Below are 25,315 nucleotides of genomic sequence, written 5' to 3' on the forward strand. Positions count from 1 at the left end.
GTTTTTTTAAAAAGTATTGTTTATATTTTCAGTTCTTATACTAGTTAACACTTTGCCTCTGTGTAATTAACTTGGTGATGAAAAGATATATGACTTACACAGGTCACAGTCGAGAAGCAGAGAAGAATTAATTTAGAAGCTCTTTATTAGAAACCTATTATGTGTCAGGCACTGTGCTAGGTTCTGGAATAGATAAAATGGGGATATGACAAGATAACACTCATGGAAAAATGAAGGTCAGGGGCGTGAAGAAGTTTTCTAACTCCTTTCCTAACCACGAGCCTGTGATCATATCCAGAACCAATGCATTTTCACTCTCTTTGTCCTCCCAAGTCCCACTTCCTCCATGGAGCCTGACCAGCACCAGGAGTCCCTCTGAGTTGCTCTTTCTTTGGATTCCCTTTAAACTGAAGATCTATGCCTCTCCTTGTCCCTTACTTCTTGAACATCAGCCCTCTTTGACTGTTATTTGTCAAGTTTGAGTTTGCAAGGTTAGCACCTCAAAGTATATACCTGTAATTCCTATGTGCCATTCCTAAGTGAACCATGAATTTTTAAGGAATCAATTGTTCTTGCCACTGAATGCATACATGGAAAAGGTAAAGAAAAATACAGTCGGATATGGATTTTAGCTATATAGTATAGTGGCTTTAGGCTGCTGTTTTTTCCTGAGAACTTGCACCTCTGTTGCTCTGAGATGCAAATTTGGCAGCTTCAAAGAGGGGGAGCATTCTTACAGGAAGCACAGAAATATGAGGGCTGTGCAGCAGATAAGCCCCCTTTATAGAATGTGGAAAGGTGACAGGCCCATCACATACAATTGTGCACAAAAGTGCACAACCTGAATAACCATTCCTAGGGACCCTGTTAGTGGGGATTGCGATGGGAAAAGCTTTCACCAGGAGCACTTGGTGATGATGCTGAGTCCCATGTGTGCGGTATGGGTGATAAAAGAGGAGCCAACATTTAGATGAATTGGAGAGAAAACAGGTAGAGGAGGACTCAGCGAAAGAGACTCTGAGGGCTCCCTTGGTGAGACAAGAGAAAAGCCAGACAGTGTGATGTCACAGATCCATGAAAAGAGAAGACCTCAAGAAGAGTGATCAGATGCTGCTTCAAGAGCGAGGAAGATAAGTCCAATTAGTGTGAAGAGGTAGAAACAAATCTGCAAATTTTACCTGCTAAATTTCAGTCACATTTCATAACTCCACATGTCAATCTTAGGAATCAATTATGCAATCTGGGAAAATCATTGACATGTTTTAGTCCTGTATGCTGCGATTTTAAAATTATTCTCAGAAAGATGACCCTACTAAGTTACATTAAGAGTTTACTCTAAGTTGACTTTTTTCCCAAAGTAGAATAGCCACATGTTTGTATCTATTCATCCACCTTCTCTCTCTCCATCTTCCTGTGGGGAAATACTGCCAAAATTTACATGACCACTGAAGGTTTAACTTGGAATCACGAAGTGGAATAGAGCTAAGTGCTTGTGGAAGTCTGGCAGGCAGGACCGGTGGCACTGTCATCCTTATTGGCTAACTGTAACCAATGGGATCAAAGATGCTTTCATGTCACATACTGAGTATTGGGGACAAGGAGTTAATGCAGAGTCCTCCAATGTCTAATTTGCTCTTAGGGAGTTTGACTTATTCTGTAAATGATGCAACCAGTTCCAGAACAAATAACTTTGATCTTCAACATATTTCTGCAAATGTTTGCCCATTGTGTTAGGAATTTTGCATGTGCCTGTCCGGTTCCTCTCCACCTTTCCTACCTTCCTTTCACCCTGGGGAAGTGACATTTATGAGCTTGGCTCTGCCCGTTTTGTCCAATGGGAATAACTGGCAGGAGATCAGAGGGAAGGAAGACTTCAGGCCATCGGTCCTCTTCTGAATGGGACAGTGGCTGTTTCTTCTACGGAGGGCACAGCTCCTCTTGGCAGATTCAGATGGCTGATTTCTTACCTTGCTCCTATTGCCTTGGTGCTGGATTGTCTCCCTGCTATGACCAGCCCCAGAGTGCCTCACTCTCCCTGTTTCCTTGCCTTACCCGTCCTACACCTTTGGGAATAGCTCTTCATTCAGCTCCTCTCAGCTCACCCCATTCATGTCATTGTCTACTTCCTGCCGGGACCCCGACTGACAGCCTACCTTGCGGGATGGATCACACCCTCTGGCTCATGACAAGATAATTGAAAACTATCAACCATCCACCTTCTGCTCCTTACAATTAATTTAAGTCATCTGAGCTTCATTATCAGAAGAGTTCCGTAAAATAATGTATATCTCACAAGTCACTCCCTCAATTGCATTTAATTAAGAAAAAGTGAACAGGAATGAGGGTGATTTTTGTTTTTCAAACTAATGTTTCTACAAAGCTTCAATTCTCTTCTTTGAATCTCCTGAATCTTCCATCATAATTTTGACTCAACTGCTAATGTAATTCCATGGAATTTAGGATTTCATTTATGTGCACATGCATTTAGGCTGCCTCTCTTTTAAAATATCTTTTAAAATTTAAAACCTTAACATTTATATATTATCCCTTCCACCCTACAGCCCATGGTATTGCCTTAACGTCCTTCCTTTTCTTCTTTCCCCTGAGCGCTGCAATTCCTCTCTCTCTCTTTGCTTTTTCCCCATCATGACTTCTCTCGCCCGTATACCTTTTCCGACCGCTGTCTTCTTCCTGCTTCTGTCAGAGATATTCTGAGGCGTATTTCGCTTATCTCTTTCGTTCAGTTTGGGCTCTTTAAAGAGGGCACATAGAGAAATCTCCACCCACCGGTCTTCTGTTGCCGGGGATCTTAGCATATGTGTCTTGGTCTGAGGGAAGGTTAAGTCACACATCCTTCTAAACTATATTCATTTATGTTGATTGTGTTTCTCCCAGTGGTTGTTTAAGTTAGATATCTACCTTTTATTTCCAAACATATAAGTCCTCTAATTTGGGGTTTCTCTCAATTTCAACTAGTTGTTTGTTCTACAAACAGTTATCTGTGTTTATGACGTGTGTGATATGACCTGCCTTGCTTCTGCAAAACAAGGCAAGCTCCCAGAGAGGAGAGCTCTGTGTGCACAACCAGCCTTCACTGCGGCCCAGATTCCAGCAGTGAGACCTTAGAGAAAAGCTTTTCCTGATTGTATGAGCTATTAGAATCTGATATAAAATTTCACTTAGAGGTTCCTATGAATTGCTCTATATGTCAAAAACTCTCTCTCACAATATTATTTTGGTATCTGTGGCTGCCACAATAACTGCACATGATATCCTAGTTCCTCATGTGATGGAGATAAATCGCTTTTGGGAGACCCCATTCATTCTTATTCTTAACAGACAGATTGGGTTTTATTAATACATTTTGTGTTTCAGAAAGCACAAAGGAAATAGAGGATGAAATACTTTATCAAACGCAAATCTGTTTTCCTTCCTAAGGAAATGGTGAAAATTGAGAGTTATAAAAATACATAACAAATACCAAGTTAATACTATTTAAGCACAACTGTTTTATTAAAAGTATTTATATTAGCTGCCCATGAAAAAGATAGCAAAGGAAAGCTGCTGTAGTGGAGTATTATTTTAAGTAAGACTCTCAAGATTTCTGAAACTTGATTTGCTCTTTCAGTAAATTAAAGTGCCATTTATCATTATCATCAACATCAAATAACTTTTCTCAAGCACCGCACATGCCAGCTCTCTGCTGGGAGTCTTCTAAAGCAAGGTCAAGGGAAATGACACCTCCCCTCAGGAGCTCACAGTAGATGCTAATGATGTGGACAAATATGCACAAACGCAATGGATAGTGTCTTACAGAGTCCAGTCGTTTTGCCTAAAGATAGTGAAGTGAGCCTACACCATTAAGGGTTTGCCATCCTCACAGCAATATATAGGGATTTAGAGCTAGACTCAGTTGTAAAATATTTGTTTAGAAACATAAGACAATTCATGTGACTTGCATTGGTATAAATTTGTTATACCATTATGGAAGAAATTTGGCATCATTTTTTACAACTAAAAATTAAATATTTTTTGATTCAGTAATTCCACTTTTAGAATTTTTATCTTACTGATATACTCACATAGGAGCATTTATTCGTTGCAATATTATTTATAAAAGGAGAAAAAGACAGGATAACCTAATGGTCATCATAAGGATCTTGTTAAATACACTATGCTGTGTCTACACAATAGAATACAACACAGCTTTAAGAAAGAATGAGGAAATTCTTTATGCACAAATACAGAAAAATCTTCAAGTGAAAAACAAGCAAGATACAGAGCAGTAAGAAGAATAAAGAGCTTTTTATTTGCTCTTATTTGTTTTTTTGTGGAGAAGATAAAAGTATGTGTTTGTATGTAACATATACATACATACTGCAGCTGACGGACAGAGATGGAAGAGAGATTTTCATCCTATACCTTTTACACTTTATAAATTTTATTAACTCATGTGAAAACATTATATATTAAGTCAATTTTTTTTTTGAGGAAGATTAGCCCTGAGCTAACCACTGCCAGTCCTCCTCTTTTTGCTGAGGAAGACTGGCCCTGAGCTAACATCCATGCCAATCTTCCTCTACTTTATATGTGGGACGCCTGCCACAGCATGGCTTGCCAAGCAGTGCCAGGTCCGCACCCAGGATCCGAACCGATGAACCCCGGGCCGCAGAGGAAGCGGAATGTGCGAACTTAACCGCTGTGCCACCAGGCCGGCCCCTAAGTTGAATTTTAAAGTTTAAAATAGTACTTTTAGGAAAAAAATAAAAAGAGGTGCTACATATTTCAGTATACGCATCTCTTTAACTTGTTTTTTCTTTGAGTGAAATGTCCACAGTATCAGCTAGCAAATGTTGTTAGAGCTACAACGGCTTTTCTCTGCTCCCTTCCCCAGCAAACTTCCTCCTGCAATAACGTGCACAGATGACTTCAATGGAACCCCATTTTGAGCCTGTTTCTGTGGTCAGCGTACATCACCTCTGTGATTAACAAGTTCCTTAAATGTAATACCAGCTTGATGAAGCAGTTTGTCTTTTATTTGCTCTGTGGTATTTTTTCAATTAATAATCAACCAATAAATATATATCAAACATCTGCTATGTATATGTGTATATAGAGCACACACACATTAAATAAACTTCAAAGGGAGCCTTTTAATTCTAAGTTTTCATAGAATAATCAGTGACGATCACCCACATCCTCTAAGTGTGTACAACCTTCACTAGCCCAGGCGATGTGTTTTCTATTTTTGCATCTAATATTGTTTATTTATTCTGTCCTTATATGGCAGACCTCCATGTCTTTGCATTGCTTACTCGATGAACCTTTCCTGACCATGAAGAGGCGAATTTAACCCAGTTGTGTCAGCACAACAGACTTGTTTAATGGTTTTGTTATGTTTTCTGTTTCTGTTTCCAATTACTTTCTTAATTGTGTCCTAAATTTTGGAATTATTTTTGAGAGATGAAGTGTGGGTTGGCTGGGAGTGAACTTCAGATGATAGAATCAGTTTGGAGGGTCAGAAAGGAAAGATACCAGAGCCGATCACTGGAAGCCAAATTTGGCTCATTCCCTGCCACGCTTGGAGGCTCTGCCTTGTCCTTGGGGAGTTTATATTAAAGTTCATCAGCCTTTTTGCTACTCATTCCTGGACTTTCTTGGTTATCAAATTAGCATTTCACTGCTTGAAGCTGCTTATCAGCAACAGCAACATGGAGATGTTACTATATATTCATCATTACAAATAGTTTCACAAAAAGAATTTTGGTTACGGAACTTATTCTTTGAGAATTTCTATTTTACAATTCCTCATAGGGAAAGAATCTATTCGTTTCTGTTCTTTGATCCCTTTTCCCGAGCTGGTGACTTATCCGTAACCAAGCAAACTTTTGCAGGCCATTTTTACATCTAACTGCATTAGAGTCACCAGCTGTCCCTTGTTTATTTGCTTGTTTAGAAACACCTCCTGCCCTCATCAAAGAGCTCTAGTAAGATTAGAACATAAGATCCCCAAGGGAAAGGAGTCATCTCCAGGACTTATGACAGGGCCTGGCACAGAGCACACATCCAGTAAATATTTGTTGAATGACTAAATATTTGTTGAATGAATTAGTTAGACAGGATTCCTCTATATAGAAAGCATGTTTCATATTGCATCAAAATCACACTAGATTTTCTTTTATTTGCGATGGAATTATTGAAGGAGATTGATCTCTAAAAAGTATTTGACAGAATGGGTCCTTGCAGGGTCTATTGGTTTCCCAGGGATGCTGGAACAAATTGCCACAAGATGGATGGCTTACAACAACAGAATGATCTTATTCTTTCACGGGTCTGGAGGCCAGAATTCTGAAATCATTGTGTCAGCAGGACCACACTTCCTCTAGACGTTCTAGAGGAGAAGCCTTCCTTGGCTCTTCCAGCTTCCGGTGGCTGTCGGCAATCCTTGACTTGCTTGATTTATGACCATATCACTCCAATCTCTGCCTCCATCTGTATAGCACCTTCTCCTGTTTGTCTTCATCTGATCTGTCTTTTATAAGGACATGTCATTGGACTTAAGGCCCATCCAGAAAATCCAGGATAATCTTGTCTCAAGATCCTTAACTTAATTACATATGCAAAGACCCCTTTTTCAAAGAAGGTAGCATTTATAGGGTCTAGAGACATATTCCACCACACAAGAGTTATTTGGAAACAGCATTCATGCTCAAGTGACCTACAATGAGAATATGGAAATTATCTTTGGATCAGTTAGTTGGTTTTCTGATAAAGCTATGAAAGGGCCCTTAGTGAGATGCAGATTTGGGGACTATTCTACAAATGGCAGAGACATGGACACCCCCCCCCCCACTCCAAGAACTGCTAAACAAGGTGGACAAAAGTACTATGTCTAGACGTTTTGGCTCAAGAATAAGTTGTACCATGCAGTTTGCCATTTCCTTCCCATGCCCACCTCCATCTTAATGAAAATGAAGATGGGTAAGCATGTAATTTGATGAAGGATGTGGTTTGTACATGGAGATGCTGGGAGCTCAGTGGGTCTTATTCCTTGCAGCAAGAAAAAAGACAAATGGGTTCAGTGGAAAAGGAAGTGCAGGGAGAGAGAAGTGAGTCAAGGGATTAAGGACTGGAGGGCATGGAGTCATTTGGAGTTATGAGGCGATCAAACATAGGGACGGTGGGATCAAGTGACACCACTCTAATCTCTCATGCCTCCCCTTCCATGTTTGTTAGAGCAGCAACTTCAGGCTATAATGAGTGCCAAAGGTACGTGTGATCGGGAGAATTCTCTGTAGAAGATTAAGAAAGGAGATAGGTTGAGAAGAGGTGCCACCTTTGCCTGGGTGACAATGTAAGGTGCCTTGGCCTCATTTAACATTTATGAGACCAGTACTTTTTAATGCATTAATGAAAAAAATACAAATCAAACACCACATAAACGCTGACTCTTTGTTGAACAGGGGCCACACTAAGCGTCTAGTTCCTGCAAAGAAGTTGACCTGAAGGCACCCTGAGTTACCATATCTGAATTATCTGCCATGTTATTTAACTTACTGCCTTCCATGAGACATAATGTAGGGGAGAATATGATGGAGCACAGGCTTGTTAACCGTATATCATGTGCCTTGGACTGATATCAAATGTTGTATTTTCCCTCCAGGAGGCCTGGGAGAAAAGCCCATTATGGAAAAGATATTTGAAAATCCCTTAGCCACAGACAGGGTGACGGGCCTCTCTGGGCATTATCTGAAATGGTCAGTTCTCACATGCTCCATTTCAGTTAGCAGGTGTTTCCCGTTCCTCAAGAATTTTATATGCTGGGACAATGCAGTGATCTTTGTCTATTTCCAACTCTCCTCAGTCAGGATGAGACATCCATCCCAGCACCAGGAAGCACATCTGGGAGAGGATGCCTGTGAGGATGGTGAGCTCTGGAGCACGCTGATTGGACCACGCCCACTAGTTAGCCCCAGGGCCTTAGTTTTCAGACAGACATTTTCTCTATGAGTTCCCACTATGAATCCTGGTTAATAGCTTCTCTGGTTAATAGTTTCTGCTGGTTGGTAGTTTCTGGGCCACTTAGCATTTGGAGATATGTATCTATAGACTCTCCAGTGATTGACTCATGGTAATTTCAGACCAATGACCATTAGACTTGACACTAATCCTTACCTGTCAGCCCAGAGGCCAAGAACTAAATCATCACAAGACCAGTGGATTCCGTCACAGTGAGAAGCATTCCTTTCTGCTCAGCATTTAAACTCACCGGAGAGGCAGAGCCATGGAGGTGGCTGGCAGCGCCATGCTCCAAACTCCATGCGCAGTCAGGTGAATGCATAAAGAGTTTCAGTCTCTGGGGCTGTTAAATTTGGCATTTGACACAAGTTCTAAATTTTCTAAACTAATAAACAAATATTTTTCAGCCTATTTATATTTTGCACCCAAACATGAAGCACATCGCTGGCAGAGAATATGTAAATACTTTTGAAGACCCTCCTCTGCTGCAACCCACTAAATGGAAATCTTTGTGGCTTGTTCAGAGTGGTCAGGCTCTCCAGGCTGTGGCGGGCCTCCGTGTATACTTTGGAAAAGCTTCCATGAGGTGGGCCTACCTGAGTGGCACCCAAGGCCAGACCCAAGCTCTACCTGTAGTCTGAGGTGAACAGTAAGTTATCCATACAAAGTTGCCCATATTTGATGGTGGTTGACAGTCAGTTTCATATGATTTAATCGACTACCTTTCAAAACAAGGCTTTCACGCTGTGTTTGTAGTTGTCCAACGTGCTTGTCTAGTTTGCATCCAATGTATACAATTTGCAAATGAATATAATTCAATTGTAAAAGTTATAACTAATCAAGGAAGCTGAGACCAGAAGTGGTTAAGACTTTAGATTCTAGTGTTAGACTCTGGAGGATTTATTGAACTTAGCCTCAGCTTTCTCATCTGTAAAGTCCTGGGAAATCATACACAACTCTGCTGTGAGAAGTCAATGAGAGAGTCACAGAAAGCTTTTGGTGGAATGCATGACTTACAGGAAGGGTACAGTAAATGTTTTCTACTACTCTCAGTGTTTTCTTCCCACTTCTCTTCTTTTCTCCTTTCCATCTTTTTCCTGTTATGAGTGGAGCAGCATTAATAACACACACACAATGAACAAAAGGGACATTGCTAAACCAGATGTCTATGTACATGCATATATCTGTATAGCTGTGATCACGGTGCACACCATTCCATATTGCACTTTGTCAATTATTTAATCTTGCAATTCATATATAATGTATATGTAATATATTTCTAGATCAGAGGTCAGCAAACTATGGCCCATGGACCAAATCCAGCCCTCTGCTTGGTTTTTAAAGTAAACTTGTATTGGAACACAGCTGTTAGGAACGGAATTGCGTTACCCCAAAATTCATATTGGGAAGCTCTAACGCCCAATTTGACTGTATTCGGAGATACGGCCTTTCTAGAGAAATTTAAGGTTAAATGAAGTCATAAAGGTGGGGCCCTAATCCAATAGGACTGGTGTCCTTATAAGAAGAGGAAGAGACACCAGAGATCTCTATTTTTCCACACACATATACACAGAAGGAAAGGCCACATGAGGACAGAGCGAGAAGCCAGCCGCCTGCAAGCCAAGGAGAGAGACCTGGGGAGAAACCAAACACGCCGGACACCTTGATCTTTAACTTTCAGCCTCCAGAAGGGTGAGAAATAAAGTTTCGTTTTTTAAGCCCCCATGTCTGTGACATTTTGTTTGACAGCTCCAGAAGGCTAATACAACAGACATGCCCATTTGTTTCTCAATGGCCATCCAAGCCCAAAATCTTTACTGTCTGATCCTTCATACAAAAAGCCTACCAACCAAGAGAGTCTTTGCAATTTATCTTTTTAACGGCAGCATAGCATCTGTTGATGAACTTCTAGATACGTCAAATTTATGGTTTTGACAGACACCGCAATAAACCTTTTAGAGCATGTCTTTATTTTCTCTCACTTAATTCTTTTTTTTTAGAATAAATTCCAAGATATGGTATGGCCTACCCAAAAGGTATGAGCTCTCTTATGACTTTCTATATTACCATTTTTCTTTTTAAAAATGTTGTCTCATTACAAGAAAAAAAATTTGTAACCATGCATGGTGACGGATGTTAACTAGACTTATTGTGGTGATCATTTCACAATATATACAAAGTCAAATCATTATGTCATACACCTGAAACTAATAGGATATTACATGTCAATTATAGCTCAATTAAAAAAAAAGAATATTGCTAGGATACATTCCAGAGTTGGAATATGGACTGTAGAGCAAATTTGTAAAATCAATGTTAAATTTCCTGAATTTGATAGCTGTGCTGTGGTTATGTATGAGAATATCCTTCTGCTTAAAAAAATGTCAAAATGTTAAGAGGTCAAGCTGCATAAGCTGTGATTCAGAAAACATGTATGTATATATTGAGAGAATAGTAAAAGGGAGAGAAAACTCACGAGAACCACTACATACCACCCAAATGGCTACTATTTTTAAAACTAACAGTACCAAAATAGGCCAAGATATGGAACTACTGAAGACAACCATTTCTAACTACCATTTTGGGGATAGTATATTTTGTATTATACATTAATTATATACTTTAAAAAATTTACACTTATAAACATTATTTTTCTTAAATTCCATAAATCTAAATTTATAGCAGCAGTGTTTAGGCGTGATCTATTTTGCCTTAAAAATGACAGAACTTATTTTGAACCTAAATGTTAGATAATATGATGCTATCTGGTAATTCCCTAAGCAATTTAGATTAAAAGGTATAACTTTTCATGAAAGTGAATTAATCTTTCTTGTTTAATTTTGAACCTGCTACAAAATAATTCATCTCTCACATTTTCCTGTCACTTCTGGTATAAATTTCTAGCATCAAATAAATTTTAATTTAATTATAGACATAAAAAATATTAGCCCTATTGGCCCAGTAGCAGTGTTTGGCTGTGTGAGTCTCAACAGTAGTGCTTCCCCAACAAAGGGCATTGATTTTTGCTCTGATTTGCACATAAATATCACAGTCTGAACAAATCAGCAACCTAAAAGCACCTTATGCACTCATAGGCTAGGCCACAGATGCCCTATAAATTTCTGCCTTAATTTGCTATAACCATTGTTTCAAGGGATTACTTTTGAATTCACGTTTTGTTTCCTCTGTTGGTTCTCTCTTATGCTACCTTGCCTAATTTGGATTTTAGTCTCCTTTCTCTGGACCTGGATTGGACAATCTGCCCTGTCCTCCTGAGGTGAGGCCCAGTAAGTCACAATGTTCCTGCGTGTCCTATTTTGCATGCCTCAGCCTCATAGACTAGTTCTATCCACTCTCACACCAAACCCATGCTCCTGGAATCCCACACAGGAGATTTGCACTGCTGAGAGAGTTGAGTCAACTCTGGAGTCCCTACCTTGGGGATGTAGCTCCCCTTCCTGACTTGTTCACCATGCTGTCAATATCACTGCTCTGACAATTTCATTGCTGACAGGCTCCATTAACACTTCCAGTGCTTTTACACCATTCTTTTTCTCCAGAAATGTTTTTTTTTTTTTTTTATTAATGTTATGATAGATTACAAGCTTGTGAAATTTCAGTTGTACATTTTTGTTAGAAATGTCTTAATCTTAACCTAGGGATAGGTTCTTCTGCATTTCTCTTGCAAGTTGGTCCTGAAACCAGCTGGAGAAATTCATTCATTCACTCATTCACCAAACATTTATCAAGTGTTTATTAGTTGTCAGACATTCTTCTAGGCAGTGGGATTCACAATAACTAAAACAGGCATTTGGGGGAAATAGATAACAGGAAGATAAGCCAATAAAATGCGTGGACTATTTGATGGTGATAGGACCAAAGGGAAAAGTAAGGGAGGGGATCAAGAGTGCTGAGGTGGAGGGCAGTGACACTTTGTGATGTAAAAGGCTTGTTAAGGAAGCTCTCACTTGGCAGACCCAAGGAAGTGACAGGATGAACCATAAAGAAACCCTGGGGAAAATGATTCCAGGCAGAGGAAACAAAAAGTGTTAACTTCCAGGGAGGAGATGGGACATCCCTGGAATGTGTGAAGAAGCATTTGGAGGCCATTGTAGCTGGAGCAGAAGATGAATGGGAAAAGTAGAAGAAGGTGAGGTCAGACAGGTAATGGGGGCCAGATTAAGGGCATGGTAAGGACTTGGCCTTTGAATGGAGGAAGATTAGAAATAATTAGAGAAATTAAGTAAATGAGTAACAAAGCTGACAAGTTTTTACAGAATCATCCGTGTCACTGTGAGGAAGGATAGAAGCTAAACAGAGTTGGGAGGTGATTGCAGTCATCCTGGAGAGAGGTGATGATAGCTTGGATGAGTAGGGGTGAGCGATGTGGTCAGCTTCTGGATATAGTCTACAAGGAGAGCCTAAAGGATTGACTGACACACCAGTAGTGGTGTTAAAAGAAAGAGAAGTCAAGTTTTTTGGAATGTACAGGAGGAAAGATGGTCTCATCACTGATGGAGGACAAGATGGTGGAGGAAAGTAAACCAGGGTTCACTTTGGAGCATTTTAAGTTTGACAGGTTAAAATGGTTCAAATACCTATTGCAACAAGGGGGAGTGGTTCCCCACACCGATAGGCAATTTTTTGAACACCAGCTGGTTGTCCTACGATTTAACTCAATTCTGACACTATCTACGTGGAGATAGCATCAAATCGCACAGGGCTTAGTCCCCCAACTTGAGATGCCAATTGCAAATCCAGGTTGTCACCTGGGCTTCTGACTAACTGACTATAAATCAGATGTTCCAATGACCTCCTCCTTGGGTTTGATTAATTTGCTAGAGTGGCTCACAGAACTCAGGGAAACATTTTACTTACCAGACCACTGGTTTAGTATAACAGCACGTAACTTAAGAACAGCCAGAAGGAAGAGATGCATAGGGCAAGGTATGTGGAAGGGCATGGGCCTTCCATGCTCACTCTTAGCGCACCACTCTTCTCGAATCTCGGTGTGTTCACCAACCCAGAAGTTCTCTGAACTTTTTTTTTAACTTATTATGGAGGCTTCTTTATGTAGGCCTGACTGATTAAATCATTAGCCATTAGTGATTAATTTGAACTCTAGCCCCTTTCCACTCCCCTGTGGTGCTGGGTGGGTGGGATTGAAAGTTTCAACCCTCTAATCACAAGGAAACCAGCCCTTATTCTTAGGTCCTTTCCCAAAGTCACCTCATTAACATAAACCCAGTTGTGGTGGGAAGGGGTTTGTTGTGAATAACAAGACCCCCATTCCACTTTGATGTCTCTGAAGTGTTTTCAGAAACTAAGGACTGGAGATCAAGTATTACAATGAAAGATACTCCCATTGCTTTTATCTCTCAGGAAATTCCAAGAGTTTTGGGAACTGAGAGCTGAGAACTATGGACAAAGACAAAATACATATGAGAAATATATATTTGGTCAAGAATCTGAATGACCAAATATATATTTCTTATAAATCACAATATTGTACACGTGAGTTAGAAATGCAGCTGGGAAACATAGCAGACAACTGGATAAATGTGTCCAGAGCTTAGAGGATAGGTCTGAGCTAGACATGTAATGTGGGAATCAAAGTAGGTAGACAAAGGAAGACACTCCACATTTTAAAGGGTGGAGAAATGATGAGGAACCAGCAAAGAAAATTCAGAAGAAGCAGTCAGTGAGATGGGAACAAAACAAGGAGAGAATTGTCTTCTGGAAGCCAGGTGAGGATATTTTAGGGCTGAGAAATTAACTGCCTGAGATCCTCCTCATAGGTCTGCTGCAAAGAGGACTGAGGAATAATGTATAGGTCACTAACGATCTTAATAAAAACAGTTTTGTTGGTACTGTTAGGTGGAGCAAACACCTAATTGGAACAAATTTAAGAGAAACTAGGAGAGAGAAGCTTGAGACATCAATATAGAGGAATCTTTTCAGCATCTTTGCTTCAAGAGACAGTAGTCAATTGACAGAATGGTCAAACCACGGTCAGCTGTTAGGAATATACAGACATCATTGTGACAGAGACCAAGCTATGTGTTTACCAAACTCCATGTCTTTTCTCTGCTAGGCATAGATCTAGAGATTCCCTTTCCAGGCTCACTAGGCATGACTGGATTCCAGTCTATGGACTGTCAATGGAAATGCTGCATTCCATTGTCGGGACTCAACTTTAAAAATATTTCCTACCCCATCTCCTCTCTTTCTCTTTCCTTCACTTGTGACTGTTGCATTGGATCTGGGGAAGATTCAGACACCCTAGGGAGAGTGGGGTCATGAGTATCTGTGTAGAGCAGAGCCATAATACCAACCCACTTTGGATTTTATTATGGTAATGAGCATATGACATTGAGGGTTGGGGCTCTCTTTTGTAGCTATCAGTTTACCAGGACTAAGCAACCTTGAATTTAACCATCTCAGTGAAAGGACTCTATGAGCTTCCAGTTCAGGTTAATATTTCCTAGTCTATTTCATATTTTGGTAAGATTTCTGTATTGTGGCAAAACGCCTAAAATTTACTTGCATTGATTAATGAGTCACAGAAAGTGATATAAAGATTTATAAATTGATGGTTTTGAGGTGTTTTTTGATTTTGCAAGCTCTTGGCCTATCTGTGGTTGATTGGGTGAATTTCCTGATGGAAAACACCTAAAGGCTGTCATCCACTGGCTGAGGTCTCTACCTTTTGGAACCGCACTCAAGACCTTCTACAATTTGTACATAGAGATCTAGTTTACTATTTTGAGTTTCCAATTGTGGTTGCCTTTTCCCAACTCCACCACCTAATGAACACTATTAAGAATCCCAGGTAGAATCACAAAATATGAACACATATCTCCTTAGACCAATTTATAAACTATGGCTCCAGCAGTCAAAAGAAATAACTTTTATTCCTCTTATAACTCCCTATAAGCCTTTGTTAAGATTTTCATTGATTTAAATTGCTATAATAACCCAATACTTCAGGTAGTCTCGTTTTGAAAGGAAGCATTTTACATAATATACATCAATTACTTGAAAAGACGTTTCTGTGTGAGGATCAGAGGCAATCTGTAACTTTCAAATGTAGATTTCATGATGTCCATCTCAATCCTGGGGAAGCAATGGAAAAGATTTCAGCAGGAAGAAGACAGGAGAAAAATAGGTATCATTTTTTAAGGATGAACTTTATATCTGCCTTTGTGCTTTTCACTTTATAAATACTATATTTCTTTAATTCTAAGATGCTGTAAATTGAAATATACAACTTTTTTTCTGGGGGACAAAAGATATATTATTACCTTAAATGAAAGCCTCAATGGCAAGAAGCATCCAGATTTTAAAAATCATTATAAGTGCTTGGGAATAAAGTGTTTCTAAGACTGAAGGAATTATTTTGAGTTATTTCGAGTCTACACAATACAGTATCTACAGGTGCTGAGGTTCAGAAGTAACCTGTCCAAGGTCACTCTATTGGAGAGGGGCTGAGCTGCGATCCGCATGCAGGACTGGGAGACACTCTAGAATTTGACCTCACCATGTAGTGTCTCTCTCCCACTTTTGCTCTCCAAATTCTAGACCATGACTGACTAATTTGAATGTGACAATACCCTAAATATAGTTAAATCTAGTGAGTGAATGTTTCAAAAAGTGAAAAAAAAGTGCATTTTACTCCATTGATAATTTTCTAAATCTTCCTTCCCCAATTCATACATTTAGTGATTTTGAGCCAAGCATTTAAGGCTTGGTTGCATCTGAAGATAATGTTAACACTTTGTCAAGCATTTGAATTGCTTCCAGCATATTGTAGTATAATCCTCTGTCCACAAACATCCCTTCATTATTGCCTAATTACATGCAAATTTCATAAAATGAATGAGTTTTAAGGACTTGTCAATCTGTCATCCTAGGAACCACTGAAACATTTTGACTGTTAGATAAATAATCAGCAATAATCACACTATGCAAATTTGATATTTTCTGTACAATTATCTGAAACCATAAATAACTGGACACAAAGACATTTGGCATTCTCTCTGTGAGACTTGACCTATGGGGCTTTTTTCTCTTTTCCTCTTCTAACAAATGTGCTAGTGGGAAATTTGTTTTTTTTCTTTTTTCTAATTCCAACTGTGCAAATGTACCCAGTGGAAAAATTATGAGTACATAAATGCAAAGAGAATTTTGTTTATTTTTATCTGGAGTGTGTTTCCCCTTGGCAAACATTTTTTTGTTTCCATTTTAATCTTTGCTTTTTGTAATTTTCACCTCCTCTCTTAGAGCTTTTTTTTTTCTCACTAGTGAAGAGAATATAGGTGGGGAGCATTCAATACAAGTTTATTTGTTTTCTTTAAATTTATTTTCTCCATACTCTGCATCTTATTTAATTTTTCTTTTATAATTCATTTCTGGATTGTCTAATACACATCAGGCACTTGGGAGCATCCAGTATCGAAAGGCTAATTATCATTCTATAGCTAAGCTTGGAAACATGAAAACAGTCTATTCCAGTGAATTTACCAAATCTGCAACAGAAAATTTTTTTCCCCTCTGCGGTCAATGCTCACATCCCTGTAAGAAAATGAAGGCCATCCTGTCCTTTGTACTTTTCATACAAGCAAGCTGATGAGTTCTAATTACTAAAAATAAAGCTCTTTGATAATGAATTTACTATAAAGGCCCCCAAACTGAAATGGCATTGAAGCATTTAGCAGCCATATTTCCTTTGCTTTGTGAATATCTTCAAATCAGCACAGCTTAGACATTCCACAAGTTTCCTCAAAGCTTAAAGTCCAATTAAAGCCATTATAATTATTTAATAAAAGTTTGATTGGTTGGTTGGTTGGTTGATTGATTGATTGATTGTAGGAAGAGAGACTTGTGGGTTATCATCTGGCAGTAAGTCACCAGCTATGAGTCTAAATGAGAGGAGACCTTGCTTCTATGGTTTGCTAATGGCTGGGCTCATTAATGGAAATAAATCCAGTATGGCACTTTTTTTTTAAGCCACTGAAGAATCATCTGAATGTAGGGTATTAATTTTTTTAAATGTTAAGATATATAGGCAAATAAAGTACTCTGGTTGATTTCGCTTAGAAGGATAATGAAAGAGTGCCATTCAGAAACTTGGAATTTAAAAATGATTAATAAAGTGCTTTGCACCACATCCACTCATTTTCTTCTGTAAGTGAGGCCATCCATCAATAGAAAGCCAGTCTGACTCATTGATACTATTATTATTTCTAAGCCGCTGCTAAATGTGAAAGCATATATTGTGTTTTGCTGCTGTTAAAAAGCAGAGGTTAACTAAGTAGTTTTTCATGCTAAAGGCGGACGAGCAGGCAGGAAGAGGCAGCTGTGTCCTGGTTATGCTATGCCCAAATCAAACACACATTGGTAACTTGGGCAGAAGAAAATTCCCTTGCAAGGTAGCTGACAAGTTCAAAACTACCTCGTGGAAGCCGCCTTCCATCAGGGATCCTACTGGAAGTGGTGTCTTCCATTCCAGTTTTCAGTACTCCAACAGCAGCGTCCAGTGCAAGCATCCTGTAACGTGCAATTGCAAATTGCTTCAAGCCCTGAAATGCAACATTCTCCACTGATAAAGGAATATGAAATATGTTTCATCAAAGCCACCTTTACAAAATAATATAAAACCCTCCATATGGGTGAGGTAGAGAAATGAATGTGCAGAGGTTACAGCCCACTGATGCTGTTTAATCCTGGAAGAATAGCTTTGAGGACACCTACAGACGCATCTACTTCTCATAGCGCAACTTCTGAGTGAGGCGTAATTGCAATTTTCTCCTTGTAATATTTTACATGCAGTGATGTGTTTAAAGAGATTAAAATATTAACCCAATAGTTTTATTGTTTACACAACGAATATTTTGTTAGGCAAATTACAATGTCCATTCCACACACACCATTAAGTAATAATGTTAAATAGCATTAAAATATTTTGCTTTGGGTTAACATTGGAATTTAGAACGTGTGCTTTTCTAAACCTGTCTAGGCTATCCAGCAGGGGTATAAATTGTCCACAGATGTCTTGTCATACAGAGCTCTTCCTGGAGGTTTGCCATCATTAGGAACTGATGCTCTGTAACGTTAATGTGTGGATCTCTGCCTGAAGTTCCAGTTATAACATAGGTGTGGTATGTGGGGTGTGTGTGTGTGTGTACTTCTCTGAATTCTAGGTTTGAATAAAAACCTAAACAATTTGGAATCAGACAATTTCAACTGGCCAATCATCTATGCAAGTAGGCACATACCTAGATATTATTCATACACAACTTCAGTCTCTTGCTTTGGTATTTTGTATCATAGGCTAGGGCTTTAACATACATGGCTAAAATTGCAGCCAGAGTTCTAGAAAGAGTCAAATTTCAAGAGAATATGGGCATGCAGATAGAATATGTTTGAGAAAAACAGTTTGCAAGTGATTCAGAAACGTAATAGTTCATTTTTGCTTGTGCTGTTTAAAGCGCACTCTTCTCGTTCCTCAAGAGATAATAAAATAGCATTAATCATGTTATTTTTGAAATAAGGCCTACTTTATTTTTTCCGATCCTGTTCTTGGGTATATGTTATCAAATTCCCAGAGTGACTACTGCCATTTTAATCACTGCAAAATAAGTGTTTATCCAGAACATTCTTTCTGAATTTTTGAATGTTTTGCTTAGTTTAATTGTTCTGCTGATTAGAGTGGTGGTCCAGGCAAGGGCGGTGGGCCCCAGCTTCCCGTGTGCCCTCCTCTTGAGAACAGTGCTAGGACTTGGTTAAGCAGTTCTGTTGAAAACCCCTCTGAGGGCGGGACTGCTTGAATAGGACACAGGTGGGAAGTGCATCTCAGTGGCCTCGAGCCTTCAGGAGCTCTCATTTGCACCATCATTATTACTGATGTTGTTTGGAGTAAGAAAATTATCTTTCCGTGGTACAGATAAGGGGAAAAGTGATAAAAATGTTCTCCTTTTGTGTATTCATGTGACAACTTTATCTTCAACATACCATAGTTTGTTTTGATGAATCATATTTAACTTATTTGCAGCTATTATAGTCATGAATATGACCTACTTTCCTTGACTTCTTTCTAAAGAAATAGAAAGAAATACACCACTGAATTTAAAATGTACCACTAATAATAGTTCTAATATTTCTTTACAAAGCAGCAGAACAAGTTCTTTTTTCCTGTAAAATAGATCATACATCCAGAAAAGTGCGAAACACATGTAAAAGGACTGAAGCAAGCACCATGTGGCCACCACCACACTGAGTATTGTCGCCAACATCTCAGAAGCTCCCTTCACAAGCTCTCCAGGATACTTTTCAAATGATAATTATCTCCTTGCTTTACTTAATAGTTCTTTTAAACATATTGACTTACTCAGTGATATCACTTAGTCTGCTGATGCAGTAAAAAGTCAATCCTTGCCCCTTTGATTCAGTGAGAGCTGGTGGCGGTTACACCTGGCCATCTCCATCATGCTGCTGTCGAGGCAGACACTTGCCTCCTCATCCTTCCCTGCCACCTGCTTGCTGGGTAACTGTATGGGAAAGCCCACAGTCCTATGTGTCTCCTTTACTTTGCTTCTGACAGTTCTGGTCACCAAAGGTGTGGGGTTTTTCCCCCGTACCTAGCAATTCTCCAGGACACCAGCTGAATGTCCTACAATTTAACTCCTTCTGCTACTATCTACCTGGAGATAGTGTCGGATCCCACAGGTTAAGGGCTCAGTCCCACAAGACTGCTCCCACCTCACTTCAGATGCCAATCACAAGTAGTAGGTCCCCAGGTTACCCAAAACTTCAGCCTAATTTGGCCACAAATCAGTGGTTTTCACGACTCCCCCCTCAGGTTCAATTACTTGCTAGAGCAGCTCACAGAACTCAGGGAAACACGTTTACCAGTTTATTAAAGGATATGAAAAAGGATGCAGATGAAAAGCCAGATGAAGAGATACATAGGGCAAGGCCTGGGAGGGTCCCAAGTGCAAGAGCTTCTGTCCCTGTGGAGTTGGGATGTGTTACTCTCCTGGTACACAAATGTGCTCGCCAACCTGGAAGCTCTCCAAACACTGTACTACTGGAATTTTTGTAGAGGCTTCATCACATAGGCATGATCAATTATTAACTCAGTTTCTAGCCCCTCTCCCCTCTCTGGAGAAGTAGTGGGGATGCTGGGACTGAAAATTCCAAGCTTCTAATCATGGCTTAATTTTTCTGATGACCAGCCCCATCCAGCACTCATCCAGTAGCCTGCACAGAGTCACCTATTAGAACAAAATACCCTCCTAGTGCTCTTATCACTTAGGAATTTACAAGGGTTTCAGGAGCCCTGTGTTAGGGATGGGGTCAAAGACCAAGTATTAGGACAAGCGATGCTCCTAGAGTTCTTATCACTTAGGAAATTACAAGGGTTTTAGGAGCTCTGTCCCAGGAACCAGGGGAAGAGACCAATACATACATTTTCTGTTATCTCATAGTAACCTTATCTTCTTTCACTGATTCCTGGTACCTTCGGTGAAGGAAATGATACCTTATAGAAGGGTTTTGTGAATATCAGATGGGACAGTATGAGAAAGCAATTGGAAAACCACCATAGAAAACCACAGACAGGATAAAGATGTGTGCAGTCTGCAGTGATAGCCTTTAAGAGGGTCACTGGCCAAGGCGGGTAAATCCAGATCCAAATAATCAGGATGGTTGACATCTGGAGTGAAAAACATAAAATGAACATGGATGCTGTTAGATTTCAAGCTCTGAAAATTCATCACGGCAGGGGTGGGTATTGTTTGAGATGGTAGAATCACGAGCAGCTAGCTGTCCAAACTTTCTCGGCAATGATTGTAAGTCAGTATACGATTTCAAAATTTTGAACAATTACAACTATTCAAAAAAAAGAATGGGGTCATGAAAGCATGCGTTTTGAAGTCAGGTGGACCTGGATTTAGATCCTTCTAGCCCTTGCTGGCTGCATAAATTTGGACAGGTCCTGGGCAGGTACAGCCCTAAATGTATGTACCTAACCTGCTAATTAGAAATAAATACATCTGTATAGATTGTGGAATAAATTAGATGGTGGATGCAAAGCACTTAGGACAGTGTATGGCATGAAATTTATATTAAAATTGAATATGTGGGTTCCCCAGGCTGCACAGGACTCAGCATGAACTGAGAGGACAACTAGTCAAGGAAGCTTGTGCGAGCAGAAGCTGTGTGTCTTGTTCACTGTCGTATCCCTGGTCCTAGCACCCAGTAGGTTCACACCTAATATTTGTATAAGACATGAACAAGTAGAAGGGATGCCTGTACTGAGTTACGCTTAAAATTGTCTTTACGTGATTCTTTACTTCCTTAAAAACTCTTTAATTCTTGGATTAGCTGGGTCTGACTGGGAGGGTGGAAAATAAATCCAAAAGGAAGAGCTTCCCCAACTAGATACACCACTGTTTGTGAAAACACAGCTGCGAATGTTCACCACTGCGCTTATTCGGAACTTCAGACTTAGGAACACTTGGTGTTCTCAAGTTGTGCTTTAGGAGAGAAGCTCTCGAAATTCACTGTACACTAAAATCCTCAGGGGGCCTTTTAGAATGCCCATGCCAGCTCACATCCTAGACCAATCAAATCAGAATCTCTGAGGGCGGGGCTGAGGCATCTGTGTTTGTACAAACTCTCCAGGTGATTTCAATGTACATCCAAAGTTGCAAACCAGGACCTTAGGATTTACTGTATGTCAGGCCCTGTTCCAGGTGTGGGGCAAGAAGCCACAAAGCTCCTTGCTTAAAGAGCTGTCAGTTCCCTTCAATATCCCGTCCCTGGTATGTGCTGCAGGTGTTGTCCATTACTGTCCGCTCATGGTCAGCCATGTGGAGCGATTTCCTTGCTGCTCCAGGAACTGGGAGACGTGAAGTGGATGTTCACAGGGGTGGGAATAGGAGGTGCATCTGACTCAAATTCAAATTAAAATATCTTTGTTGAAGAAATAAACATTTTTTAATGCATTTGACCTGAGGTTCCTACAAAAGCGTCAGATTGCTGAATACTCATTGTCCACAAGCCATGCAGGCAGCCACTTGTACGGAGTTATTTGAGGGGTGTTGCAAAAGTCCCCTGTGATCCCGGCATCTCTCCTCCAAACTCTGTCTTAATTATTGCTAGTTAACCTGGTTGAAAATTTCAACACTGATCATTATCATTTAGTCATTTATGATGATTTAAGATATCAGCCATTTTTAATTAATTTGGTTTCATTCAAAAAATTATGTGACATTTCATTTGTAAGAAGTCTCAAATGAAGTAAGAAATGAGAGAAAGCCTTATAAATTGCAAAGATTTATGTCATTGTTGTTGCTGTTAATTAGTTGATCATATTAACAACAGCAAAGACTGAACAATGGGATATTAGTTGATTGGACTTCAAGGAATGGTGGTGGAAAGTTTGAGGCCTGGAGTCCTGAAGTGCTTTGGAGAGGAATCCAGAGGAAGAGTTGCCAGTACAGAGCAAGGGAGGGAGGAGAGGTTCAAGAGGATGATGGATAAGGCAACAATGTGACGATGCCAAAACCAGAACGTTCTTATCCTGGTTTCCGCTGAGCTTGTGAATATCTCTGAAAAGGGAGCTCCCTGTCATGTGGTGGAGGACACGCTGCCCCTCCTTGAATGTATCACAGGCCCTAATCCCCTCTTGGCCCTGACAGACTCCTTCACTACTGGGAGGTCCTTCTTAGATTCAGCTGCGTCTACATCCCTCTCTCCCATGAGTATACCTGTGTCATTGGCTCTCAAGTTGGACTGAGGATCACATGAGGGTTTTACAAAAAACGGAGATCCCTGGGCTCTGGGGAGCCTGACAATCTGCACTTTACAAGCTCTCCAGCTATATACAATGCATGGAAATGTCTGAGAAGCACTGACTGTGAGGATTCTCTAAAAATTAAATAATTTAAAAAATATATACTATTCTATTTACTTTTTGTAAGTAACAAAAACATGTCCTACTAAGGTTTAAAACGCCTAAGTGAAATGTAGTGCAACTTAATCGCTTTCGCTACAATTGTTATCCCTCCCTTGGGAACAACCACTGCTGGTTCTGGTAACACTTCATCCAGTTTCAAGACGATCTCTACTTTCATTTTGTTTACACTTTCCAGAATTCCTCTGCCCAGCTTCATGTCTTTGAGCATTTTAAGTCACTTTTTAGGGCATGGGTGGTTAGGTGTTTCAAAATTTTGAAATCGTATACTGACTTACAATCATTGCCGAGAAAGTTTGGACAGCTAGCTGCTCATGGTTCTACCATCTCAAACAATACCCACCCCTGCCGTGATGAATTTTCAGAGCTTGAAATCTAACGGCATCTTGTGTACACTATGAAATTGGGTTTTGCTTTGAAACCCAATGAGCATCTTTTTAAATTTCATAGACTAGCTTAGCCCACTTGTATTTATTTATATTATAGATTTGTCTATCAGCATATTTTACTCCATAATTTCTGTTTTTAATTTTAAAAACATTCCTTCATATAATCCATTTTGTTTGGTTTTTTGTTTGCATGGGGTTTCTTTTTGAGAATGTGAAAGTCTTGCATTTTAATCCTTTATAGCAGTGGTGTGGTGGTAAATGTTTAACACTAGCTCTCCAGAAGAAAGCCTTGGTTTATCACATTTACCGGTTTCTGTGGTATAAATATCACTACCATGGCTGCTTTGTGGTTACCTTTAAAACTCTATCTCTATATAGTCACATTTTAGCTTCATAATAGTTAGTTTCTTCTTTAGCTTCATAATAGATAGCTTCTTTAGACAGCATCTAACGAGAAATGGCAAAATTAGTTTATTTCCACTTCATCATTCACTTAAAAATATTTTCTGTTGACATCTTATGATATATGATATTTCGTTATTAAAAATTACGTATTTTGGGCGTTGGCGAGATAAACATGTCCTTGGATGGGAGAGATACTCTTACGTGCTTTTAAGTTGACATGCCAGTGGCTCAATGATTGAGTCTTTTCAGATCGTAACCATTAAATGAAACCCCAATAGGAATTAACCCATCAGGTGGCAAACACGATAAGATGCAAATAGAATATTCTTTGGAGCCACAAGGACTTGGGTCGGCCATTTACAAGCTGCTTTATCTTGGGAGAGTTAAAGCATCTCTCTAAACCCTTGGTTCTTTATCCGTGAAATGGGCATAGTACTAATTGCTCCACAAGGTATTAATGAGATGGTATACGTAAAGTGCTTGGCTGAGAGAAGATTCTGTGGAGCCACAGGGAGAAGACAGCCATCTACAAGCCAAGGGGACAGGCCCCAGAAGAAACCAGTGCTGCCGACACCTTGATCTCCACCTTCTAGTCTCCAGGACTGTAAGGAAATAAATTTCCATTGTTTAAGCTCCCTAGTCTGTGCAACTTTGTTATGGAAGTCTTAGAAAACTAACACAATAATTTTGCCACTCTTGAATTATCTTATTTTATTCTGTTTATTAAAGTATATCTATTAAATGTAAAACCAATTATGATTTAATATGTATTATGTAAGCCCCGTCTTTATTAGGCCACACATGTTCATTTTTAGTTTGAAAATGTGTTCACACATCTAACGTGAAGAGTGCAGTGCAATCAGGAACTCAGTGAGGGCCTTGCTGACATGCGTGTAGTGATCACAGGTCTCTAACACCTTTGTGTATTTGTGTATTCACCAATTAGGTAGCAGGTCAGAATAGTCGTCCTTGTTCCTGAAGAAAGCCGGTAGCTGTACCAAACAGAATATACAATGGAAGAGGAGCAAGCAATATGTACTTTCCATTGGGTTTTTATCATGTGAGGTCTCTGCGGGAATTATTTTTGTTCTTCCAGAGGAGGAGGCCCCAGAGGCATCATTACTGATGGAAAATACATTATTATAGCCAAGTAAGAAATTATTCTTATGGACAAAATATTTATTCTGTGTATGAGAAATTAGTGCTACTGACTGTTTGCCTTAGTCCATTTCTAAGTAACAAATTGTCCCAACCCTCAGTGGCTTAAAACAACACCAGCACTTATTTAATTCACCAAATCTGAAATTTGGGTAGGGCTCATTGTGACAGCTCATCTCTGCTCCCATTGTGTTCGGCTGGGGTAGCTCAAAGGCAGCTAGTGGGCTATGGATGCCGGATCTCAGCTGGCACTGCGGCTAGAACACCTCCACATGGCCTCCGCACACGGCTGCTGGGCTTCCTCACAACAGTGATAAATGTGATGTCATCTTTCCTTTTCTAACCTAATTTCTGAAGTCATGCC

Source organism: Equus asinus, chromosome 6 (assembly GCF_041296235.1).
Source record: "Equus asinus isolate D_3611 breed Donkey chromosome 6, EquAss-T2T_v2, whole genome shotgun sequence".
In the NCBI taxonomy this organism is placed as follows: Eukaryota; Metazoa; Chordata; class Mammalia; order Perissodactyla; family Equidae; genus Equus; species Equus asinus.